General features: G+C 37.6%; 1 protein-coding gene across 1 annotated transcript in view; it reads right to left on the minus strand.

Annotated features, from left to right (window-relative positions):
• Window positions 1–21,856, minus strand: part of LOC138697768 (serine/threonine-protein kinase 32B) — a 413,746-nt gene that overhangs the window by 255,750 nt on the left and 136,140 nt on the right. The gene's annotated exons all lie outside the window — the stretch shown is intronic.

The following is a 21,856-nucleotide window of genomic DNA, read 5'->3' on the forward strand; positions in this document are numbered from 1 at the left end:
CAGGGTTTTTCTTCAACCGTAAGACAAATGCCAGGAAATTCGGGCCACAACATCCCTGAATATCACCGGCCTCATTCATCACCGAAATCATATTCATAACATTTCAGTAATACATATACACTCGCAATCTAGTTCACAACAATAGAACCAGTCTCAACAATAGTACACAGACCTTCGGATTTCAACCAAAAGATTAACTCGCGATATGACCAAAGATGTTAAAGCGAATATATATAACAGCGAGGGGGAAAAAAACTGGCACCCAAAACAGATTCGTGTACAGAAACACGCGCTATTTTTAAACGAATTCCAAGCACATTATTCTAAATTAAAAACAGTTTATTTTATTGTAGTTATATGATAGGTATAAAAAAAATTCAATATGTTTCGTTTAATATTCCTGCATTGACAAAAAGCAAAAAACGAACAACGGCTTGTACAGAGGTGTAAACTTGAGCTTCACAGAAATTCATACAGTTTTGCTATCGGATTCCTTCATATTTCATGAATTTGTAAGGCGACGTAGCGCAATCTTAAGAATTCATATCGTTTTATTTGAAAATTTCAATAACAAAATCTTGCACTCAATAACGTTTTCCGATAAAACATTCAAAACTTAATTAAATATTAAAATGTTTGGCTTCTTATTTTTCCGTCCTTACGTTCGCGTACCATGAAATGTTAATTTAATATATTTTCCTCTTCTAGAGAGACTTGGTAAAATGCAAACAATATTAAATTCCATTATTTACATTATCTTTTATTACGACGAACACTTTCATTTCGCAATGTAAACACTAGGAGCAGGAAGTTCTTGCTATAAGAACTCACTAAATAAGGAAGCAATTACAATTACAACCTTGAAATTAAAAAAAAATATATATGTAAATAATTATGCAGTAATAAATTAATGAAACTAAGCGTTCTATATAAATTGATCATTATTAAGATTTCGCGTGATAGACAAGCGAATTTCTCTTGTGACGTAAACGAATTTTGTAATAAAAAGGTGCATACAATCTCACAGAGCGATAAGAATGCCGGTAACTTTGGTTTGCTTTAAGCTCCACCCAGACACGACGCGTGGGTTTTCATTATCAGTTACTGTATTACTCTGGCGATTCAATTCTGCTGGGACTTCACATAGTCAATCTGAGTTAGTCAGCTGTTTGAAGTCTATTGAGAAATACGTATCTTTAACCATAGTTAGATAAGGTGGGTACTCCTGTTATGGCCATGTTCCTGATATGGCCACCCCCCTATTGTGAGTTAGTTAACCAAAAAATCCGTTAAATTGCAGCACCATCGAATGAAAGGGCATCCTGGTATGTCACTTGATCGTTTTCCATCCAGTCAGGATGAGCAATATGGCGTCAGTTGCCTGTTTTGCGGTTTTCATGTGACCTCTTCTTATTTTTCTCTGGTAAGTCTCCTTTGTTTTATGCATGTTTTTCAAATACTTGTTTCATTAAAACCATCGTACTCCATTCAGTTTTTAACGTTCTGTTGATTGGTGTTGTAGTTGATGGCGTATCTTTTACGAGTTGTTCATAATCAAACGATTTTCGTGAAAGCTTACCTGCTCCTGATATGGCCATATCAAATGCACCATGGCCATATCAAGTTCATTTCACTTTTATTTTTTCACCTGACAAATTTACATGCCTTATAGCTGGGATTACGCAAAAATTTTGTATTTTAAGAAAAACAACTTAATTTTTTATGGAAAAACCTGTTTTGACTACACTTTTGAATTATAAAAAAGATTATTAAGTGTCATTTTTATTCATTTTACACCAAAATTATTTAATTTTAACACAACTGCGCTATCAAACTGAAAACAATCACGATTTGTAGAACATGGAACTAGGGTGGTCATATCATGTGCACATGTTCCTGATATGGCCACTAGGTAGACTTTTGGAATTTGGGACTTTTTGGACAATTAAAGCTACTTTTATGGGGAAAGGAAATTGTTTTAAGAAAGTCCATTAGACTGAGAACGAGTAAGAAAAAAGTGGTTTACATTTTTTTAAAAATGGCGGCTAGAAAAATTCTCAAACCTTAGCATGGCCATATCAGGGACACCTACCTTACATAGCATAACAAGGCATTTTTCTCATGGAAACGTGTATATAGTCAGAGTCTTCTTACTTTATGGGGGAGACAGGTAAAAATTCATTTTAACAAAAACTATCAATCACATTTTTCATTTTCTTAGAAAAAAATAACATGCTTTAAAGGATGTATTCCCGAAGTTTCAGGTAGTTACGCCGTCTGGAACAAGTCATAAATCAGCCATTTTTAAATAGCTGAGCTTTAAATGCCTCGTGCATGAAAACTTTAAAATGTCATTTCCCACACTTCATTTTTTTAAGATTATATATATTATAAAAAATGCTAAAACTTTCACAGAAATTGTGCATGTTCATGAAAGCATGATAATTAATTCTATGCATACTGATGATTCTTGATTCCGGTAGTTAACAGTTGGCAACATTGAAAAGGCGGCCATATTAGCTTTCTAATCTTACGTGAACTCCACTGTATTAAAGAAGACGCTATATGATTTGTGTTTACGCAAGTTTAGGTTTTGCTTTCAGAAATTACACAATCATCGAAACAGCATGTTGCTAACTCTCTGCCGTCTGAAGTCAAGGGCTGCCGAACATTGAAATCTTTCAAATCCAAGTTAGAAAATTATCTTATGACGAGTTGCCAAACTAACTTACTATTATGACAAGTGTTGTATTGCATGTTTCCACATATTCACATTTTTTTATGTTCTAGTGATATTTAGCTTATTTTATATTTTTGTTTTCATATTTTCCGATAATGGTATATCTCTAATGTGATATGTTGAGCTATATATAATCATAATTTTCCTTACTATGCTTTGTACTGCACTATTTTATTACTACTGTTAGTATTATCATTATTACTATTAGGCCTATTATTATTATTATTATTATCATTATTATTACTATTCTTATTTTTATCATTATTATTACTATTATTATTATTATTATTATTATTATTATTATTATTATTATTTTCAATGATTGTCTTATTTTTTATACTTTGTATGCCTCATTTATTTTGTCCTGCTGTTCACATTTTATTATGCTTTTTCCTTTCTTTCTGTATGTTATGTATTATGTCTGATTTCTACTTACGTGTTGTTTACATTTCATTATTATTATTATCTTATTCAGTTTTGTGTGTAAAATTGTAGTGTACTTTGTAAATTTGTAGTGTTTTTGTAACGCAGTTTTTACTCCTGGGTGAGTGTTAGAGAAGGCCGTATGGCCTTAACTCTGCCAGGTTAAATAAATCATTATTATTATTATTATTATTATTATTATTATTATTATTATTATTATTTTCAATGATTGTCTTATTTTTTATACTTTGTATGCCTCATTTATTTTGACCTGCTGTTCACATTTTATTATGCTTTTTCCTTTCTTTCTGTATGTTATGTATTATGTCTGATTTCTACTTACTTGTTGTTTACATTTCATTATTATTATTATCTTATTCAGTTTTGTGTGTAAAATTGTAGTGTACTTTGTAAATTTGTAGTGTTTTTGTAACGCAGTTTTTACTCCTGGGTGAGTGTTAGAGAAGGCCGTATGGCCTTAACTCTGCCAGGTTAAATAAATCATTATTATTATTATTATTATTATTATTATTATTATTATTATTATTATTATTAAATGGTTTAACAAGTGTTAATAAAAGCGAAACATCATGACTAATGACAATATTAGTGAGGATGTGTTCCAGATCTTCTTTTTTTTTTTGGTTATTCGACAACGCTGCATCAACTACTAAGTTATTTATCGTCGGTGGAATTGGTGACGGTATTTGGCAAGACGAGGCCGAGGATTCGCCATAGATTGCTTGGTATTCGTCTCACGGTTGGGAAAACCTCGGAAAAAACCCAATCAGATAATGAGCCCAAGCGGGAATCCAACCCGCGCCATAGCGCAAACGGATCGGCAGACAAACGCCTTAGCCGACTGAGCTACGCCAATGGTCCCAGGTCTTCAAATATGGCGGCAATAAATGTTTAAAATTAATGGAGGAACTTTTTGAACAACTGCTCTGAAATTCAGGTAAGATTGTCTCCAAATCGTTAAATATTAATTTTAAATATCATTTGCCAGACTGTAGAACGTTATCCGCATGAGCTTGCGATCTTTTTGCAGACTATAGTGACGAGAGACGACTATAGTGCCGGTCCTTAGATTTGACTCCTTCCGTACATATCGAGGGTTTGCACTTCTTATATAAGCTCTGCGTTTTTTCGAGCTTGGATGTAATGGGACTCCATTGACATAGGGTCAGCACAGCACTACAATGGATCTCCAACCAAATCAAGGAGAACATTCATTCACTCATTCATGTTTTCTGCGAAAGGGCAAGTCTTTCACTGCAAACTCGGCATTCTCCAATCTTCTCCTATTTTTTGCTTCTCTTTAGTCTCCGCATGATCCATATAATGTTGGCTATCATCTGATATCTTCTTCTGCCCCGAACTTTCTCCCGTTCACCATTCCTTCCAGTATATCGTCGTTGTTTTTTTTATTTTATATTTTATTGGGTTATTTTACGACACTGTATCAACATCTCAGGTTATTTAGCGTCTGAATGAAATGAAGGTGATAATGCCGGTGAAATGAGTCCAGGGTCCATCACCGAAAGTTACCCAGCATTTGCTCGTATTGGGTTGAGGGAAAACCCCGGAAAAAACCTCAACCAGGTAACTTGCCCCGACCGGGATTCGAACCCGGGCCACCTGGTTTCGCGGCCAGACGCGCTGACCGTTACTCCACAGGTGTGGACTCGTCGTTGTTCCTGCAATAACTCCTATGTGACATATTTATCGATTTTCACATTTTTTCTCTATTAAATAAATTAAATAGTGATAGAGCAAATAATAAAATCTCCTATATGTAATTACATTTCTTTGTTTCGAAAATGTAAGAATTCACAGTCTCCTATGTACGGCTGCCATAGGATGAATAAAATGTGTTTCTTCTTCCTATTAAAAATGTTATATTGCAGAAACAACGATATTATCCTTCAGTAGGCAGTTTCTTCTTAACCAGTGACTCAACCAATTTCTTTTTCTTTTCGTGATCAGTTGCAGCATTATTCTTTTTTCACCCACTCTTTCTAGTACAGCTTCATTTTTAATTCAGTCTGTCCATTTCACACGTCCATTCTTCTCCATAATATCCACATTGAAATCGTCGTTTTTCCTGCAATAACTATGTGCAAAATATAAAAGTTTCAGTAGGAAGAAAAAACACTTTTATTCATCCTATGGCAGCCGTACATAGGAGACTGCGAATTCTTACATTTTCGAAACAAAAAAATATAATTACATATAGGAGATTTTATTTACTGTATCACTATTTAAGTTATTTAATAGAGCAAAAATTTGAAAATAGATAAATATGTCACATAGGATTTATTGCAGGAACGACGAAATGCTTCCAATCGTTTTTCTTTATTTCGTCGTAACGCCCATGTTTCAGTGCCATACTCCATGGGCACTCATTTCATTTGCAGCATTCGAACTCAGGACCTTAAATATGTGTGGCAGCTCGGGCCAGTATGTTCAAAATTAATTAATTAGTGATAAATTGTAGTGACTGCATTTATATGAAATACAAGACCTCAAAACGTTCGTAAAAAATTTAAAAAATCATATAACGGATACCTTCGAATTCAATTGAAGATTTCGCATGGTTAGCAAATCGTTACATCTGAGAATGTAGAAATGTTTGTTGCACATGTCTCACATTTTTCTGTCCGACAGTTTGGTGTGGAATGTAACAATTCATTCGAGCTACATTAACAAACGGTAGCGATCCTTTTGCTGAACAGACGTCGATATTCCCCAGTTCAGGTTTTGGTCCACGTGGAATTTAATTAAGTTTAATAGAAGCCTGCCAGCCGTTTGGCAGTACGTCAACATTGCAGCAGAGATCAGATCAGACTGAGGCGACCGTCACAGCTATGTAAGTGGCCCATCACTTTGCTTTAATTTGCTTTCCTGTAAGTAAAATTCCGCATTCCCTTATCCCATCACTTTTAGCACAAAACGTTTTAAAGTTTAAATGCGACCCTCCATTACGTGCTTAACGTGCGACAAACTCTTCTACTGTCAGGTTTAGAACAAATGTCTCTGCAATTAACCTTTGTAGAAAGCATGGCCAAATTACATCGTCTTCGTCATTTATTTTTCGGATTAAAAAAAAATCTCTACCAACTGTAAAATCATCTGTACAATTATTCAGTCTATCATAATCTGAATTATTATTATTATTATTATTATTATTATTACATCATCTGTATCATTTTTTTTAATTTTATTGGGTTATTTTACGACGCTGAATCAACATCTAGGTTATTTAGCGTCTGAATGATATGAAGGTGATAATGCAGGTGAAATGAGTCCGGGGTCCGGCATCGAAAGTTACCCAGCATTTGCTCGTATTAGGTTGAGGGAAAACCCAGGAAAAAATCTCAACCAGGTAACTTGCCCCGACCAGGATTCGAACCCGGGCCACCTGGTTTCGCAGCCAGACGCGCTGACCGTTACTCTACAGGTGTGGATACCTGTATCATCAGCTATATTATTAGTACATATCACTACTGATCATATGCGGAGACTAAGAGAAAGGCAGAAAATAGCAAAGATTGGAGAATGCTGGGTTTACAGTCAAAAACCTGCCCTTGGGCATGTATGTATGTATGTATGTATGTATGTATGTGTGTATGTATGTATGTATGTATGTATGTTTGTATGTATGTATATGTATATCATTACTATAACCTGTATCACCACCACTTTTCATAAACAGTAGTATAGGCTATATTATACAATCACATATCATTCTTATGACCTATATCATCAGCATTACGACACACTATATCATTACATGATCATCAGTTGTATTATGACCATATATAGGTACTCGCATCATTACTACGACCTATATTATCACCATACATAAAATACATATTTTTTAATGTGGCGTGTATCGTCAGCAGTATTATCACCAAATATATAATTACTATGAACTGTACCATCAGCTATATTATCACAGCAAATGTAATTACTATGAACTTTATCATCAGCTGTATTATTACCACATATAATTACTATGAACTCTATCATCAGCTGTATCAACACCACATATATCATTACTACAACGTGTATTATCACCACATATATTTTTACTGTGACCTGTATCGTCAGCAGTATTATCACCACATATAATTTTATACACTGTATCATCAGCTGTATTATCACCGCACGTCATTACTATGACCTGTATTATCACCACATATAATTACTATGAGCTGTATCATCAGCTTTATTATCACCACTCATATACGAGTATAATTACTATGAGCTGTATTATCATCGCAACTTGGACTCTCACTTTGAGAGAGGAACATAGGTTAAGGGTGTTTGAGAATAAGGCGCTTAGGAAAATGTTTGGGGCTAAAAGGGATGAAGTTACAGGAGAATGGAGAAAGTTACACAACACAGAACTGCACGCATTGTATTCTTCACCTGACATAATTATGAACATTAAATCCAGACGATTGAGATGGGAAGGACATGTAACACGTATGGGCGAATCCAAAAATGTATATAGAGTGCTAGTTGGGTGGCCGGAGGGAAAAATATCTTTTGGGGAAGCCGAGACGTAGATGGGAAGATAATATTAAAATGGATTTGAGAGAGGTGGGATATGATGATAGAGACTGGATTGATCTTGCTCAGGATAGGGACCTATGGCGGGCTTATGTGAGGGCGACAATGAACCTTCGGGTTCCTTAAAAGCCAGTAAGTAAGTATTATCATCGCATATGTCATTACTATGACCTGTATTATCAGCTGTGTTATCACCACCCATCATTCTTATGATCTGTATTAACATATGAATCAGTGAGAATTTAACAGGCATTAAGAGACTTTTTTGTTAAGTGAGTTATACATTCTTTCTTATATTTTCAAGATAACCTTATCGTTTGACAATGAAAAGAATTAGGCCTATCTACAACAAATGTGTAGAGTAGACCACCATCGTTACTACGTGCCGTGTCGTTTTACAGCGCAGAATTTTTATTTCAAACGAAGAGAAATTATTTTCTTTACTAGAGTGTTAAATTTTATTTGCAATATTTCCAATATATATATATATATATATATATATATATATATATATATATATATACACCGTGTTCCGCTTATAAGTATAACAAAAGAAATAGCTATAACTTCTGAATTAATACAAGTATATAGTTGAAACCAACTGCTACAAAGAATGAAAACTGGGAATTTTTGTTACCTTATGTTCCATAAACCTCAACATGGCTTCCATTGGTGGCACGGGAAATATCCAACCGGTATTCAACCTCGATCCAAGTGTTATGAAGCATCTGTGGTGTAACACTGTTGACAGCAGCATAAATTCTTTCTTGTAAGTCTGCCAAATCACGTACTGGCGTCCTGTAGACCTGGTCCTTAACAAACCCCCACAGGAAAAAATCAGGTGGTGTTAGATCTGGTGATCTGGCAGGCCATGTGATGTACGGTGATCCTCTTCCGATCCATCTTGCAGGGAATTGTTCGTCTAAGAATGTGCGAACCATGTTGGCAAAGTGTGGTGGAGCCCCATCTTGCTGGAAAATTGCTCCATCTGGGAGTTGTGGCACAGCATACAGTTGCAACATATCCAGGTACGTGTTTGCAGTGACTGTCTTTTCAGCAAAGGAATAGGGACCAATGATTCTGTCACGCATGATCCCACACCAAATATTCAATTTAGGGGAATCCCGTTGGTGTTCAATTACGACACTTGGATTTTCCGACCCCCAGATGCGACAATTGTGTCGGTTTACTTTTCCACTGACGTGGAAGGTTGCCTCATCTGAGAAACAGACTCGAGTTAGAAATGTGTCGTCATCGTCCACTTTATCCAACATTGTTTCTGCAAAGCGTTTTCGTTCCAGTTTATCATTCGGCGTAATCATCTGATGAAGTTGCAGCTTGTACGCTCGCAAACGCAATCTTTTATGGAGCACTGTATGCACTGTTGTTGGTGGGATGTTCAACTGCACACTAGCCTGTCGAATGGATTTCCGCGGGCTTCTCTGAAATGCCTCGCGAATGCGTTCGACATTTTCGTCAGACACTTTACGCTTGGAATGTTTACCTGCATTAGACAACAAACTTCCTGTTTCTCTGAGCTGCCTATCCCATTTCATTATTGAGACGTACGTCGGTACAGCTTCCCTCGGTCTAAGATTGTACTGACGGCGAAACAAGCGCTGTACACGAATTATGGATCTATGTTCTGCTAATGACAGCACACAAAAGGCTTTCTGCTGTGGCGTCCACATGCTGACTGACTAAAGATACGATACGAATTCTCTTATTTAATGATCTGCGCATGCGTGAGTCTTCTAAAAATAAGTAACAACAATGGATTAAAACTTCCCAATTTCCTCTTTACAATGGTACCAATCTTAACCCATTTGCATGCATTGTTATGAAATTATAACTATTTCTTTTATTATACTTATAAGCGGAACACGGTGTATATATATATATATACGGCAAATACTATGAACAAAATCTGTCCAACGAAGTAGGAGAAATCGCTGTAAACAGACCAAAACCACTTCTTCTTCTTCTTCTTCTTCTTCTTCACGGTTTGGGAGATGCTGACATTCTTTTATTTTTATACCAATGGTTTATTTCTATGCCTACTATAACGAGAAAACAAAAAATAAGATAAAGAGCCCTGTATTGAAAACAAATCCAAAATATATTTCGCACCCGCACTGAAAATTCCATTTCCCAATCGCTGGAATTCCGGACCTGTAAGAAGTTGAGAGCATGACGGAATGCTGTTATAAGCCGGAACGAAATAGTGTTGTAAGTAGGTCCTTGTGTCACTGTTTTCCTGAAGCCTACACGATGATGGATGTCTTCGTCACAAGAAAAAATGTTGGTCGGCCACCTTCCTCCAGGGAATTGTGCCATCTGACAAGCGCCGGCAGCAATCGCGAGCGAGTGAAGGAAACGAATTACGGAAACACACTTATATGAAAACCGAGCTGTTCTACTTTATCACCCAACAGCTAACGACGCGAACACTGGACGGTCTGTCTCTTGCTACTTGTTTTAAACCACTAACTTTTTTTGTGTCATGACACTCGTTTAGAATTTCTACCAACAGACACATATTATGTCTTGAGGGTGTGGCTGATTGTCAGAGATGGCTTTATCCAAGGAAAACTGGAATAGGAGCTATTGAAAGCCCGAGACAGGTAAGTTCTACGAAATTACTGGTAAAAATATTCTCCCGCCGTCTAAGAAGGAAAGTGTATGTTTTTGGACCCAGGAAACATACAGAATGAATATTAAATGCAGTCTTCGAAGACCGGAGTGTGATAGAGGATGTTGTGGCGATGAAATTCGAAATAAGAACCGTCATGGTATGATGAGAGACCGGATGTTTAGGCATTATGAATCATTACAATAGGCAGGCAAAAAGGCATTATAAATAGCTAAAATAGGCAGGCAAAAAGGCATTATAAATAGCTAAAATAGGCAGGCAAAAAGGCATCATAAATAGCTAAAATAGGCAGGCAAAAAGGCATTATAAATAGCTAAAATAGGCAGGCAAAAAGGCATCATAAATAGCTAAAATAGGCAGGCAAAAAGGCATTATAAATAGTTAAAATACGCAATAAAAGGCAATTACAAAAACCTTGCGCTAGACTCACAACGTTACACTTTCCACAAAACAGAAAGGGACTTTGCTGCGGCTCATGTTAAACTAACCACCGCGCTCAAATGAGGCATCCCAAAACTGCCCTCCGCGCTCAGCTGATGCATCCCAAAACTTCCCGCCGCGCTCAACTGATGCATCCCAAAACTTCCCGCCGCGCTCAACTGATGGATCCCAAAACTGACCTCCGCACTCAACTGATGCATACCAAAACTTCCCGCTGCGCTCAACTGATGCATCCCAAAACTGACCTCCGCGCTCAACTGATGCATCCCAAAACTTCCCGCCGCGCTCAACTGATGCATCCCATAAACTGACCTCCGCACTCAACTGATGCATCCCAAAACTTCCCGCCGCGCTCAACTGATGCATCCCAAAACTGACCTCCGCACTCAACTGATGCATCCCAAAACTTCCCGCTGCGCTCAACTGATGCATCCCAAAACTGACCTCCGCGCTCAACTGATGCATCCCAAAACTTCCCGCTGCGCTCAACTGATGCATCCCAAAACTGATCTCCGCGCTCAACTGATGCATCCCAAAACTTCCCGCCGCGCTCAACTGATGCATCCCATAAACTGACCTCCGCACTCAACTGATGCATCCCAAAACTTCCCGCCGCTCTCAACTGATGCATCCCAAAACTGACCGCCGCGCTCAACTGATGCATCCCAAAACTGACCGCCGCGCTCAACTGAGGCATCCCAAAACTGACCGCCGCGCTCAACTAATGCATCCCAAAACTGACCTCCGCACTCAACTGACGCATCCCAAAACTGACCTCCGCGCTCAACTGATGCATCCCAAAACTTCCCGCCGCGCTCAACTGATGCATCCCAAAACTGACCTCCGCACTCAACTGATGCATCCCAAAACTGACCTCCGCACTCAACTGATGCATCTCAAAACTGACCTTCGCACTCAACTGATGCATCCCAAAACTTCCCGCCGCGCTCAACTGATGCATCCCAAAACTGACCTCCGCACTCAACTGATGCATCCCAAAACTGACCTCCGCGCTCAACTGATGCATCCCAAAACTTCCCGCCGCGCTCAACTGATGCATCCCATAAACTGACCTCCGCACTCAGCTGATGCATCCCAAAACTGACCGCCGCGCTCAACTGATGCATCCCAAAACTGACCTCCGCGCTCAACTGAGGCATCCCAAAACTGACCTCCGCGCTCAACTGATGCATCCCAAAACTGACCTCCGCGCTCAACTGATGCATCCCAAAACTTCCCGCCGCGCTCAACTGATGCATCCCATAAACTGACCTCCGCACTCAACTGATGCATCCCAAAACTGACCGCCGCGCTCAACTGATGCATCCCAAAACTGACCGCCGCGCTCAACTGATGCATCCCAAAACTGACTTCCGCGCTCAACTGATGCATCCCAAAACTGACCGCCGCGCTCAACTGATGCATCCCAAAACTTCCCGCCGCGCTCAACTGATGCATCCCATAAACTGACCTCCGCACTCAACTAATGCATCCCAAAACTTCCCGCCGCTCTCAACTGATGCATCCCAAAACTGACCGCCGCGCTCAACTGATGCATCCCAAAACTGACCGCCGCGCTCAACTGATGCATCCCATAAACTGACCTCCGCACTCAACTGATGCATCCCAAAACTTCCCGCCGCTCTCAACTGATGCATCCCAAAACTGACCGCCGCGCTCAACTGATGCATCCCAAAACTGACCGCCGCGCTCAACTGATGCATCCCAAAACTGACCTTCGCACTCAACTGATGCATCCCAAAACTGACCTCCGCGCTCAACTGATGCATCCCAAAACTGACCTCCGCACTCAACTGATGCATCTCAAAACTGACCTTCGCACTCAACTGATGCATCCCAAAACTTCCCGCCGCGCTCAACTGATGCATCCCAAAACTGACCTCCGCACTCAACTGATGCATCCCAAAACTGACCTCCGCGCTCAACTGATGCATCCCAAAACTGACCGCCGCGCTCAACTGATGCATCCCATAAACTGACCTCCGCACTCAGCTGATGCATCCCAAAACTGACCGCCGCGCTCAACTGATGCATCCCAAAACTGACCGCCGCGCTCAACTGAGGCATCCCAAAACTGACCGCCGCGCTCAACTGATGCATCCCAAAACTGACCTCCGCGCTCAACTGATGCATCCCAAAACTTCCCGCCGCGCTCAACTGATGCATCCCATAAACTGACCTCCGCACTCAACTGATGCATCCCAAAACTGACCGCCGCGCTCAACTGATGCATCCCAAAACTGACTGCCGCGCTCAACTGATGCATCCCAAAACTGACCGCCGTGATCAACTGATGCATCCCAAAACTGACCGCCGCGCTCAACTGATGCATCCCAAAATTGACCACCGCGCTCAACTGATGCATCCCAAAACTGACCGCCGCGCTCAACTAATGCATCCCAAAACTGACCGCCGCGCTCAACTGATGCATCCCAAAACTGACCGCCGCGCTCAACTGATGCATCCCAAAACTGACCGCCGCGCTCAACTGATGCATCCCAAAACTGACCGCCGCGCTCAACTGATGCATCCCAAAACTGACCGCCGCGCTCAACTGATGCATCCCAAAACTGACCGCCGCGCTCAACTGATGCATCCCAAAACTGACCGCCGCGCTCAACTGATGCATCCCAAAACTGACCTCCGCACTCAACTGATGCATCCCAAAACTGACCGCCGCGCTCAACTGATGCATCCCAAAACTGACCGCCGCGCTTAACTGATGCATCCCAAAACTGACCGCCGCGCTCAACTGATGCATCCCAAAACTGACCTCCGCGCTCAACAGATGCATCCCAAAACTGACCACCGCGCTCAAATGATCCATTCAGTTCAGGTAACATTTTTTCTTGCGCTCAACTGATGAACTCCCCCTTCTGGGACTTACAAAGTATCTGTGCGACAAAACTTTTTTCTAAGACTGTATGCGCCGCTAATCGTTGTAAAATTGTTTCAGAATCAAACAAAAGTAATGATCCTCCAAGATAACAATCTGCTCTGCCCTTCATCGCTGTGAATAAAACTGTCTCGTTATTTTTAATTGGTAGAAGCCAGGACGACGATCGCCGGCGATGTTCGATGTTCGTCTAGCTTAAAAACTCAGTCTTAATGCCTTAATGGAATGCAACTTAGATTCTTAGTCTGTTATAGGTACCAGACTAGAGAAAGAAAAATAAAACCACGTTTATTTATTTATTATTCATGTTTTGTTATTTTTATAATATTTCCCCTAGATATCACAAATTTATATCAACTGTACAGAGTGGGCACAAAGCCCTGTTACACCTATAAATAGTCCTACCTCAAATATACACACTATTTACATAATTCCGGCCATAATGCAAACATACATCCACTTTACACTAACTGTGTATCGTAGGTGTTCAAAGGATCAGTATGTCCCCCCCATCATTCTCCTCACACAAAAATAATGCGTCGTCACGTTCGGTGTAACATTCTCCTCAGCATTGCTGGTGTAATCTGTTGGAAAGCGCGTCGCACGGCGTCCTTCAATTCATCAACGGTGTCGTATTCCTGTGCAACGATACTCTTCATGAAACCCCACAGCGCATTGTCACAGGTTTCCACAACACAGGATTGGCCGTGGGACACCCATCTGGCCACCTCGCAGCCCTGACTTCATGACTGTGACAATTCAGTTTAACATGTAGTATTTTTTTCTTACTTTCTATGAACGCAGAATACAAATCTGCAGCGATAAAGTTACAAAAGGAGTTAACTTCAATCTTAATAATGATGTTAATAAGTGTTGGTCAGAAGAGACCGGCTTTTTCATTTGACGAGAAAGATAGTCTACTAAGATGGTATGAATTGTAAATTAGTTCAAAATAGCTTGTAAGAGTATCTTAAACTAGAAATTTTAGGTTAATATAGTTCATAAACATGATTTTTTTAGTTGGTTATTTAACGACGCTGTATCAACTACGAGGTTATTTAGCGTCGATGAGATTGGTGATAGCGAGATGAGGCCGAGAATTCGCCATAGATTACCTGGTATTTACCTTACGGTTGGAGAAAACCTCGGAAAAACCCCAACCAGGTAATCAGCCCAAGCGGGGACCAAACCCGCGCCCAAGCGCAACTTCAGATCGGCAGGCAAGCGCCTTAACCGACTGAGCCACGCCGGTGACTTAACATGATTCTACGAAGCAATAAGGGTGTAATTGTTTGTTTTATTTAAAGTGTTGTATCAGTGAAGCGTATTGTGTCAGTGGTTTACAGTGGCAGTGAATAGTTTCGTTCAGTGAAAACTTGTAGTGTTCGGGAAAAGTGGCACAAGTCAAAAATATTAATTTTACAGGAGAAGGAAAAAAAACTGTCTTCACACTGGTTTATGTCGATTTGATTTTCTTCCATATGAGAAATAGTTATGTCTCTTTTCCCAAGCGAGGAGATGTTCCGTAAGTTGTCAATAAATTAATAAAAACGTTTTGTGAAAATTGACTTATGCCACTTTTCCCAAGCATTTCAGAACTTACAGTGTCAGTGAAATGTGTTCTAAAATGCCAGTGAAATGTGTCATAGTGTCAGTGCAGTGAGTGATATGAGAGTGAAGTGAAAGTAGTGAAAGAGTATCATTTATGTATATATAGGTATATGTAGATTGTAATCGAAAATTAAGTCATTTTAACTATTATTAGTACTATTATTATTATTATTATTATTATTATTATTATTAATTGTAGCATAATTATTGTGTTTAATTAAGTTACCATTGTCACCGGATATTTGCCCATTCGCAGTGTAAATAAATACATACAAAATTCGTTTTGAAAAGATGCTTCTCATTTCCGTCCTTAAAGAAGAATAGTAATATGCGATACAAGAGCGGTATGTTGAAGTTTTCATGTTCGAGGAAAAGTTTGAAAAAGCGAAACGTATTTGAGCTTTTTTAATTTCCGAGAACTGAAAGAAAACATACCGCTCGTGTATCGTACATTATTTTGTGCGAAGATCGTTTATTACATACCTGAAAGAGGAATTTCTAATTAGTTGCAATGAAATCTCTATCTTGGTTTCTGTTCAATGACGGCAAACTTGCAAAACAAAAATATCTATCTTCAACATTGTTGCTTTAAAATATTTTCTGTATATACTATACTCCAGCAGGCCGTGATATACGTCTGTCTTTTTTTCCCCCAGTCTATAAATGAGAACTTAAAACAAACGGTAAGGTTATGTAATGATTTAGAGTTTACTTAATTTTTGCAAATATTTAAAAACAATAATTAACAGTGCAATTTAGGTGAAATTGCAGTGGTAAGTTTCAAATTTATAATTATTACTATATTGAATGTCTCTAAAAATAATATGTTAAAAGCCTAAAGCAGTAAAATCAATATGTCACTTAAGCGGTAAGAAGAGGGAAATTGTTGTGTGTGTTAGGTTGGGAATACTGAATGTGGAATTTAAGACTTTCCGCGGATTGGTTTTGTGCGGAAACCAAGCAAATACGCACGATCTCGCACAAAAATTGTTATTGTACATACATTTCTGCTGGTAAACAAAACCTGACGTTATTAACATGAAGAGGAGGCATAATCTCCGTACATACACGTCCATATTAATTGCGAAACCAACAGCTCATCTGTTTAATATGAGGAAATAGTGAACGGGGACACAGACCACGTCATACAATATTAGGATTTGTGGTTTTGAAGCTCGGGTAGCTTTCTTGTTCGCGCACACAGCATCACTAGATCCTGGATGAGCTGGACCATTTATTCCTTCTCGTGCGCCCCACGCAGATGTGGTCTATTCTAATAAACCAAGATTGTAAGCAGAAGCAGTGTTCTTGTTTCATGAATTATCCAACAGAAATGGGAATTCAGTTAAATGATCCACAAGTTCCTTCAATATTCCCCCTCTAAAATTTTACATCCTGTTGACTCGAATATTCGGCAAGCGTTAGTTTGACTTGACTGCGTCTCTTCACGACATGCGATAGCCTCCTGGAGCCCATTCTCTGCTAGGATATCACAGCGGGCTTTGCCTGCAGAATATAAAATGATAGCTGTCTATAAAGTTTATTCAACTTGATTTAGGCAGTAGATCTAAACGAGTTCGAAGTTTTTAAACTTCCTTATAAAAACGAATTTCACTTGGAGAGCATTTAAATAACTCCTGAATTACAGATATACTAAAACAATAGAAAAATGTTAAAATAATACGTAACAGTAATTTTCACCATACGAAAAAAAGCAACAAATTTACAGGTTATACCAGCAAATAGGGATTACAAAGAATGGACACTGAGCGAATTTTTTCTGTGTGTGTGTGTGTGTGTGTGTTTTTTTTTAATGTGCGCCGGGGTTTAGTTCCACTTTCAAGCGCTAGAGGTTAGTGTAATCGAGCACAAGAGCTCAATGGCACACGCTAAAATAATAATTGAGAATAGAGTTGAGACACAGGATCCAAACATCGCCTACCTTATTGCATAACTAGCCGTACCCGTGCGCTCCGCTGCACCCGTTAGGAGTAAATATAAAGTAATTACATAATTAAAATAGAACATTTGATCCAGGGAACATTCGTGTTTGATAGAAGGATAAATCGTTTAATATGTTACTTAATTTAAATTGCATCCAAATAATTAAAATGCGATCATTTTGGTCCAGAGACACTCATTGGTGCAATGACAATTCCTTTAACCTGTTTCTTAATTGTTACTACATGCAACCATAGTTTAATGAACATTGACATCATTTAGATTTAATGTGTATATTTTATTTTACTTGTTATAGTTTTCCATTGAATTATGGTAATAACTTAATTTTAACCCTTGTCTTCTACGTATTCAGTAAATGGCGCTTGGCCCACTATGGTTCTGAACCCTTCAAATAACTTAAATTATATTATATAATATTACATATTATATTATATTATATTATATTATATTATATTATATTATATTATATTATATTATATTATATTATATTATATCAGAAGTTACTGTAATAACATTATAGCATTATGTCCATCTAGAGAAACTACACTTTCCAATGGTAAATTAATAATTAATTATACAAATCGGTTAATTTAGCTTCCGATATTACTTCATACAAACACAGACACATTATCTGTAGGCTATCTTTCATAGCTTTCGATTGTTGCTTTCCAAGGCCCCTTATAGACGAAGTCATTTGTTTTTTATTTCATTATACGGCCTTAGATGGCAGTTATTTTAATTTTAAAACTCATTTATCTCATTAAATATCAGTCCTATCAAAATTTTTCAAGGAATAAAACTTATCGCAAATTATTTTAAAGAAACCTTTGTTATGTAACATTTTTCAGAAAAATCAATAATAAGCGAGATATTTCGATTTATTTAATTCAGGCCTCCTTATAACCCCCCTTTTAAATAATGTATTTTGAATGCCATATAGCCTAAAATCTAAGTTACAACGAACATAATTTATATTCCAATTTTCATCGAAATCCGTTCATCCATTATCGCGTGAAAAGGTAACAAACATACAGACAGACAGACATACAAACAAAAATTTCAAAAAAGAGATTTTCGGTTTCAGGGTGGTTAATTATATATGTTAGAGCCAATTATTTTTGGAAAATCGAAAATTACCAGAAAAATTTCGGCTACAGATTTATTATTAGTATAGATAATCCAGCAAAGCTATGCTTCAAATAAATTCAAATTTAAAAACGTTTCCTTATTTCTCAGTGACAAACTAGTTGTAATAATAATTTTTTATATTATATGTAATAAATTATATTACAAAATAATGTAATACATTATAAAATCATGTTTCAAATTCGTTCAATATTTGTATACAATATAATATAGGTATATGGTTTTACTTGTCATAGGAGTTTTGTTTTTCCATTTTCAGCGCTGTCAAATCATTACATATTTTAATTGTTGTTGGGGTCAACGTCTCAACTCTAATTATAAAGGAACTCTAGACTCTAGACATTACGGATAATGACGGATTTATTATCTCATCGGTCCAATTTATTTATTTGAGTACATAATGTACCTAAATGTATTAATTGTATGTGTTATATTTCCGCTGTGTCGACTGCTAGCTGGTGTGATGTCAGTGCCAACTCCAGGGAGAAAGCAGAATTTCACGCTCAAACTGGTTTGAAGGTCACTGAAATCAGTCCTGCTACATCAAAAGTACCGAAGCGAAGTGTTCATACTGTATAATGTCATTAATTTCAGATGTTATTCTTTGAGACATTTCAAACAAAAACGTTTAATACAATTTTGCTCGTTTTTACTTTCTTTTAGAGATAAAAATTGTTTTATATGAAATATTTCATAGCGTGTTTTGAGAAAGTCATTGATTTGATTCCCAACATGCTCATTCAGTTTAAGAGCGCAGCGTATTATGGTAATAAATAATTGAAAGAATTTTAGTTTTGTTCTTTAAATTATGCAGACATTTAATCCGAACAAATGTAAATTTTCGTTCTGCAAAGAAATTTTACATTTTACAACTGCTTCCTATAGACCCATATAATAGATAACAAAGACCTCCCTGAAAAAAGTATGTCCCTAGGTAACATAAATTTCTTGAAATAGGTGATTTAGATGGAAAAAGTAATTTTGAAGCATTTATTTATAAATTATTGGATTCGATGACTGAATAAACTTGTACCTTTGATTAGTCAGATGGTTGTACAATGCAGACCTAAAAATATGCCCCTGAAATTAGTTTCCTTTCTTCTGAAACATGAATTTCTGATTTATTTGCTAGGCTACGTCCTTATTGCGAAGAGATCTTCAATTACATTAACCCTACGCTAATAGCTAAATTATTAGTAAACTGTCATTTGACGCACCCAAACACAAACCGATAAGTTAATTCAATATAAATTACAAAAGTAAAACATCATCGTAGTATCAACCTTTATTACTAGAATGCATTTTCAACATTCTCCAAGGTGAAGTTTTGAATCATTAATTTAACTACAGCTATAGAACTACAGAACAAACAAGTCCCTTCATAATACAGGGACATCATTTTATTTTTACTAACATTTTTAATATTAACCTGGCTATACCTTTGGATCAACGCCGCTTGCTACCCCCTTCCACGACTGGAGTTCGATGATACTGGCGTAATATACAAACAAATCAATTTACTAAGTATAGGAGGGAAGAAAAATAGTTCGTCCATTTACGTAAACTAGGAAATATATCACGCTTTGAGTTTGATAATTTTCATTAAGTTTTTGTTTAATCAAAATACAGTACAGTATTAACAGTGAGTGTTTTTACTCACGAACTGAGCTGGCCATGTGGAGGTATTCATTATGTAGTGTATATTATACTGTCTACAGCACATTAGCGTACAATATAGAGAATGAAGTTAAATTGAAAAATAAATAAATATGGATATTTAAACACATTTTTGAAAATGATGGCTGTTCATTTCGATACAGGCTTCAGTCCTAATGTGCATATTACCGCACTATAGACTATTGTACCTAATCCCAATTACCAGTTTCGTCCTTCGTAACTAGTAACTCATGTTGAAATAACTCTGTACTTACTATATAAAGAGTACCTTACGTACAGTAAATTCAATCTTCACTTCTGCCAGATCCGAAAAGATAAGATTATTCAGACATACTATCTACTGTCCATCCAACTGGTTATATCGTAGGGTCGTAAAAAGGGAGGAAATCACGTGACAGTTAATTACTTAACGAGGCCCTTTTATTTAAGTTATTTTAAACAGTTGTATAATATTACGTAGACGTCCAATTCCTAACAGAAATTAATGTTCTCAGAAAAGAGCTAAGACAGCCCAGCCACTACCTGGCGAATAAAAGCTGGTGGGGAAACCGGAATACGACGTAGCCAAGTGGACGACAAGTACCTGTGCGAAAATGATTCAATATTGAAAGCTGTTTCGTCACTGGAAAATGGGAACATATTTTTGGAACGTACTGTTTACTATGACCATAAGGCGGCCTTGGATCTGTGTGGAGGACGGTTGAACTTCATTAGTAGAAGGGGTGGGAGTGAAGTATATTCAAAAACTCAGGTACAATAAAAATTGAAGTAAAAATAAAATGATGTCCCTGTATCTGTCCCACGCGTCAACATAACGCCACGCCAATATAGTCTAACCTTATATCGGTACGCCCTGGGACAGAACACGATCCATAGTTATTACAGAAGAGACAAACATCCACATCAATAGAAAGAAACTCATCATTCAAACTGTGGAAATAAACAAACCCAAAATGAAAAATCCCCCTGTTCATTGGATCATGTGCAGCCTGCAGCCAGAAACCAATTGCTGTAATGTTCCAGTGAACTGAACCGACACAATGTATACACACAAAAACTCGCTATCACAAACATGTGGACATGTGGAACATCCCTCGTCAAGCCACACACCCACAGGAGTCTCGTCATGAAGTATTCCGGGAACAAGGTACGAGATTCGAGTCTCTCGCGAAAACTGGATTATAAATGTATAGGGCATATTTTTAAATGAAAAACTTTTTCTATCGAATTCTTAAGATAGAAGAATTCGACAGGAAAAGTTTTTCATATTATGCGTATGGCATTAAACACACGTTTCATGCACGTTTACAGATGATGCATGCAATTACGACTAAAATATGATAATTAAAATCCATCTAACAGCTATATTTTATTAGATATTATTTTACCCTAAACAAATTACTTTCAGTAAGAGAATTATATACTCCTATTATATTTCTTTAAATTGAAATTTCCAGGGATTGAGTTATATTTTTTTATAATTATACAAATATTTGTGGCTACAATTTAACATCAATATTTGAAGAAAAAAAAAAGAAACATATTTCCAGGAATGTCATACCAAAATCCACAACTATATTAGTCTTATGGGGGTCTTTTGGATCTGGTTAATGCAAATAAAAATTTTCACTTATTTTGGACGAACCGTTTTTTTTTTTTTTTTTTCAAAAAAAAATGCACCAGAATAAAAAAATGTAAAACTGTG

Source organism: Periplaneta americana, chromosome 4 (assembly GCF_040183065.1).
Source record: "Periplaneta americana isolate PAMFEO1 chromosome 4, P.americana_PAMFEO1_priV1, whole genome shotgun sequence".
Lineage (NCBI taxonomy): Eukaryota > Metazoa > Arthropoda > Insecta > Blattodea > Blattidae > Periplaneta > Periplaneta americana.